This window comes from Nematolebias whitei, chromosome 4 (assembly GCF_014905685.2).
Source record: "Nematolebias whitei isolate Nwh7 chromosome 4, NemWhi1, whole genome shotgun sequence".
Classification (NCBI taxonomy): Eukaryota; Metazoa; Chordata; class Actinopteri; order Cyprinodontiformes; family Rivulidae; genus Nematolebias; species Nematolebias whitei.
In genome coordinates this window covers 1,316,669-1,322,559 of record NC_056501.1, presented here as the reverse complement: position 1 = coordinate 1,322,559, position 5,891 = coordinate 1,316,669, and the positions used below count along the sequence as shown (strand labels likewise).

Genomic DNA, 5,891 nt, shown 5'->3' with positions numbered 1-5,891 from the left:
CCCCCCCCCCCCCCCCCCCCCCCCCCGGAGGAATTTAGAGACGGTTCTGTCATCTCCAGAACGGATCTCGTTCCTCCACGCAGAAGTTCAGGAAATTCTGATTAAAAAATGTAATTTCTAGGGTTCCAGACGGAGAGGAAAACACATCCGCTACACAGAGCAGGGATGAGAATTCTGTTTTATCTGGATGATCTGTTGCTGCTGACCTGTTTTCCAGACAGGAGGCAGCAGTGCAAACTCAGGCGCTGACGTCACACCTGCAAAATCTGGGCTTCACCATAACAGGGAGAAGAATGCAGTTATCCCGGCCCAGATGATTGTTTATCTGGGAGTGAAGCTAAACGCAGTCACTACGAGGGCTTGTTTATCTCAGACGGGAACCGAAGCTCTAAAGGACCAGCTCCTCCACGTGAAGCCGGCAGAGTGATAACAGCTGTTTTCCATCATAAAGTTATTAGGGACAATGTCGCCTGCTCACACGGTGCGATGCCTCCAGAGGTGGTTCGCTCGTTTGCGTGTGGACCCGGTGAGGCAAAAGAGACGGTTGATCGCTGTGCCCCCCTCCGTGAGAATCGACCTGAGACACTGGGAAACCCTCTTGTTCTGTCGGAGGGAGTCCCCGTCGGCAGACCTACGTCACACGTCTGTTTTCACAGACGCGCCCCTGCCGGGCTGGGGAGGCACATGCATGTCTCGAGCTGTGAGGGCGCTGTGGCCACCCCACACAGCAGCTTATATAAATGTTTTGGAATGTTGCACGGTTTTGAATGTGATTCAACATTTTGCTCCTGTGCTGCTGAATCAACATGTTCTGATTCACACAGTCAACAAGTGACTGCAGCATACATAAACCGGCAAGGGGGTTGTGCGCTCAGCCCAAATGTTACACATTGCGAGACGGCTGCTGTGTTGGGCACACCAAATCTTCTCTCCATCAGAGCAGTGTACATCCCCGGTGTTCTGAACAGAGGGGCGGATGTGATGTCCAGGGGCGGTCCGCATCACGGGGACTGGACCCTCCATCCTGAGCAGATGGCTCAGACGTGGCAGAAATTTGTTTGCCACACGAGAGAACGCTCAGTGTCAACCATGGTTCTCACTGAGCTCGCGGGACGAACCACCGCTAGGGGTGGACGCGTTTGCTCACAGCCCGTGGCCCAAAATGCTTCTTTACGCATTTCCCCCACTCCCTCTGATATCACGGTTTTTGAACTGAGTTCAGGAGGAGGGACTGACAGCCCTCCTGGTGGCTCCCAAGCGCATGAACGCCCCGTGGTTCCCAATTCTACGACGTCTGTTATTGGGGTGCCCGTGGAAACTGCCGTGGAGGGAGAATGCTCTCCTCCAGGCAGGAGGAGCGATCAGGAGTTACCCAGAAATAGGCCAGCACCTTTGGGTCTGGCCGCTGAGTGGATCCATTTTAGAGAGGATGGGTCTCTCTCAAGATGTGGTGTGCAAGATCCAGGTTTCACGTGCTGCCTCCACCACAGCGCTGTACACATCAAGTGGACAGCTTTTCAGTGCTGGTGTACGGAGAAAGGTGTAGAGGCCACCTCAAGTCCACTAGGTGGCATGCTGTCCTTTCTGCAGCAGCTGATGGACAGAAATCTGGCGTTCAACACGATTAAAACGTACGCTGCAACCATTTCTTCTTGTCACAAAGGTTTTGGGGACAGAACAGCTTTTAATCATCCGCTGATGAAGCATTTTTTTAAAAGGTGTACAGAGACTCAGGCCTGTGTCACGCACACTTTCTCCATAGTGGGTTTTAACGCTGGTTTTGCGAGCCCTGATCAACGCTCCACTCGAGCCACTAGATCAGGTTCTGATTAAATTCCTGTCTCTTAAAACAGCCCTGCTGCTGGCTTTAACATCCGCTAAGAGGGTGAGTGATTTATCTGCCCTCTCTGTCGCTCCGTCATGTCTCAGAATTCAGGCTGATTGCAGCTCAGCTGATCTGAGGACTAATCCAGCGTTTATGCCTAAAAACATCACAAGCTCATTTAAATCAATTTATCTTCTACAATTAAGTCTGTTTTTTAAAAAACTGAATAAATGAATGTAACCAGGTTAAGTCAAGTCCTCTGGGCTGATTCTTCTTGTTAGAATCCGTCCAGATGACCTGACTCAACCTGGTTATATTAAGAATGTATTTTTTCCCAGATGTAGATACTTCGTGTTTCCAGACACAGCAGTCTTTTCTCCTCCATGTTGGGCTGGCTTGTTCTTTTTTTTAAACATAGCTCTCTTTGTGTTGTCACAGGTTAAGGAGGGTCTGGTTTTGTCTGTTGCTCAAATAAAGTTGACTTCCTGGTGCGATGAGATTTTTTGCGTGTTTGCAGAACCTACAAGAAAACTCTTCATTTGTTTGATAATCCAGCTACAGGAAGGAGGTGGAACACCTGGAGAGCTGGTGCAAAGAGAATAACCTTCACATCACTAGCTATGTTTACATGCGCAGAATTATCTGACCGGATTGAAATGTGTTCTGTTTGAATAATTCAAATGTGTTGTTTACATGGGCACAATCTGTTCATGATGAGCGTTTACATGCAGCGGGCTTTGTTCTGAACAGCAGTACGGACATGCGCAGAGTGGTAAACTCTCCTAAAAAAAAACACCGAAGAAGAAGTTCTACTTCCGGGTGAACGTAAACAAACCTGAGCACCCAAAATGGACCCGTGACAGGTTTTAATGATGTTGGAGACGTTGCTGCACTCCCTGACTGAGCTACAGGTGAAACAGATCATTTTGAGCTCTTTAAAAGTTTCTAGTAGAAATGTTGTGTCGCTCACCGACCAGTTTTACTTCCCTGACATGCTAATATTATTAGCGTTAGCCAGGCGGAAATGGCAAAGTCGCACATGCGCAGTCAGGTCAGTTTTTCACCATCAGATAAAAACGAACATATCAAGCGTTTACATGCGCACCGATCGGGTTTCGGATCGGCGTAAACCACCCGTTTCGTTCTGATCACAAATTATAACGGATCGCGCCGAATACACAAAAAATAACCCGAACGGAGCGTTTACATGACACACTTTTATTCTGACCGGCCATTTGATCCGGTTACTTATGTCCATGTAAACATACCCAATGTGAAGAAGACAAAGGAGATGATTGTGGACTTCAGAAGGAATAAACACACCTACACCCCCCGAACACAAGAGGATCTGTGGTGGAAGTGGTCTCCAGCTACAAGAACTTGGGTGTGCACCTGAACAACAACCTCAGCTGGAGCAACAACACCACCAGCCTGATCAAGAAAGCTCATCAGAGACTCTACTTCCTCAGGCGGCTGAGACGAGCTGGTCTGGAAGCTCAGTCCTCACCTCCTTCTACAGGTGTGCAGTGGAGAGCATCCTGTGCTCCAGCATCAACGTGTGGCATGGAGGCTGCACAGCTGCAGAAAGAAAAGCTCTGCAGAGAGTGGTGAAGGCTGCACAGAAGGGCATTAACAGAGTACTCGAGTAATCTACACATCGATTGCTAGGACATCTATCGAGGTTAAAAGTTTAACATTGAGTATCCGTAGTGACGTCATATTATGTGACCACCGTATGACCGTAGGGTGTTGCACTGTTGCAGGTCACAGAGTATGGTATAACACCGGGTCCAATCCACCAGAACCAGTTTCGGTTTAAGTTTCGTTTCTGACGTGCTGCATGTTTCTTCACGTTTGCAGTTTAATAATAAAAACTAATAGTTTATTTTTTCCTGTGACTTATTTGCAGTATGATAAATGGTAGGAGCATAATATACGCTCCCAATGTTTTGTTGGTCTTTTTTTTTTTTTTTTTGTAAATAATGACCTTTTTTTGCGGTTTTATTTATTTATTTATTTTTGCATCTTGAGATCTATGACGTCATCAAATACTCGAGTTCTACTCGGGTTTTATTATGGTAATGTTGAGTTTAAAAATTATATACAGTACTTGGTTCAACCCCTACTCCACAGAAGATGTTGGAGTCAGTCTCCCCACCATCACAGACATCTACACCTCCAGATGCAGGAAGAGGGCCACCTGCATCATGAAGGACCACACTCACCCAGCACACACACTGTTTGCTGATCTGTTTCATGTTTAAGTGTTTATGCGTGCTCATCTGCTCACGCAGACTCGTGCTCATGCTCATTCTGATGTTCGACGTAATGTTTTTATGCTACTAGTGCTTAATGTATATTTAGTTGATGTTTTTCTTAGTTCATATCTTAGATGTTGTCATTGATTTTCTTTTACATTTTTATTGTTGGATGTAACTGGGACCCTGTGAACATAATTTCATTCGCACCACATGTACCACATGAGGTGGGACGACAATAAAGAATCTCTGACTCTCTGATTCTTTCTCTAATCATCTTGTGTTGCTTTTTCTACAAAATGCTTAAATGCTTTTAATGATCAGCTCACCTGACCTCCTTTTCATTTGTGTCTTTTCTGTTTTGCCTTGCTCTGTGTTCAGTGTAGCTCGAAGGGAATCCTGCTCGAGGGATTCGCATTTCGTCAATGAGGAACTACCGGCTCATCTTCTGCCACAACCTGAAGCAGCCATAGATGGTTGAGAGGTTTACCGGCCAGAGGAGGAGAGGATAGGACACACTTTCACTGCTACACGGTAACTTTGCTCTCCACAGCCTCATCTATGCCCGAGTCCAGAAACACGATTCTTTCTCAAACCGTTTCATTCAACCCAAAAAAGTTCAATCTGGTCCTCTGGACATTCAAAAAAACAAAAAACAAAACAAAGCAAAAAAATCTAGAAACGTTTCGTCTCTCTTCCAAGAGACTTCCTCAGTCTGAGGTGCTGTATTCAGCTCAGTCTCTTAAATAGCACCTTCTCAGAGTGGATCAACCAGTTTGCTGCTGACAACCAGAACCAGCTGATCACATGCTCAAGAAGGACCATCAGCCTAACAATGGATCATTAGCACCTGATGGCTGTTTACTGTTCACAGAGGGCTGAGTGATACTAGCAATCACAGCATTGTAAGAGGGGGACAGTTGAACCCGGAGGCTCCGCCCCTGTTTAATGATGGACGGTTTCTTTTCACAAAGATGGCCTCCTTTACTCCTCTCTCAAACCATCGTTCCTCTCTGTCCAGGATGTGAACATCTTCATCCCTGAAAGAGTGACCGCTGGCCTGGAGATGAGTGTAGACCTCAGAGTCCTGGCCTGATGATGTTGATCTTCTGTGCTGGTCCATCCTTTTGGCCAGTGGCTGTTTAGTTTCCCCGATGTAAGACTGATCACCCTCCTGACACTGAACAACATACACAACATTACTCTGTTTGTGCCGGGGGACTGGATCTTTGGGATGAACCAGTCTTTAATGTATTTTGGGGTTTAAAAGCCACTGGGACGTTGTGTTTAGAAAATAAACGTCTCAGTTTCTCTGATACTCCCTCAACATATGGAATGACCACTGGTCTGGGTCTGGGTTCCTCCTTTTCACCTGTTGGCTGACTGGAGTCCTGTTTGGGTTTCTTCTCTGCTTTCAGGAAGGCCCAGTTAGGATATCCACATTGCTCTAGAGCCTGTCTTGTGTGGGATTTCTCCTTCTGCCTGGCTCCTGAGCTAGTGGGGACGCTGTCTGCTCTGTGGTACAGAGTCCTGATGACTCCTAACTTGTGCTCCAAAGGGTGATGGGAGTCAAACTGCAAATACTGGTCTGTGTGGGTGGGTTTGTAGTACACCTCAGTTTGCAAATGTCCTCTATCAGAGACTGAGACCTCACAGTCCAAGAAAGCCAACTTGTCATTTTTTACATCTTCTCGTGTGAACTTGATGTATTTATCCACAGAGTTGATGTGGTCAGTAAAATGTTGGACTTCCTGAGATTTAATTTTAACCCAGGTGTCGTCAACATACCTGAACCAATGACTTGGTGG

At 46.6% G+C, this 5,891-nt stretch overlaps 1 protein-coding gene across 1 annotated transcript in view; it reads left to right on the top strand.

Annotated features, from left to right (window-relative positions):
- Window positions 1–5,891, top strand: part of fam13b (family with sequence similarity 13 member B) — a 236,746-nt gene that overhangs the window by 130,346 nt on the left and 100,509 nt on the right. Inside the window, exon 2 of the mRNA XM_037675138.1 lies at window positions 4,465–4,617. The gene's annotated coding sequence lies outside the window, so the exon portion shown is untranslated. The remainder of the gene's footprint in view (window positions 1–4,464; window positions 4,618–5,891) is intronic.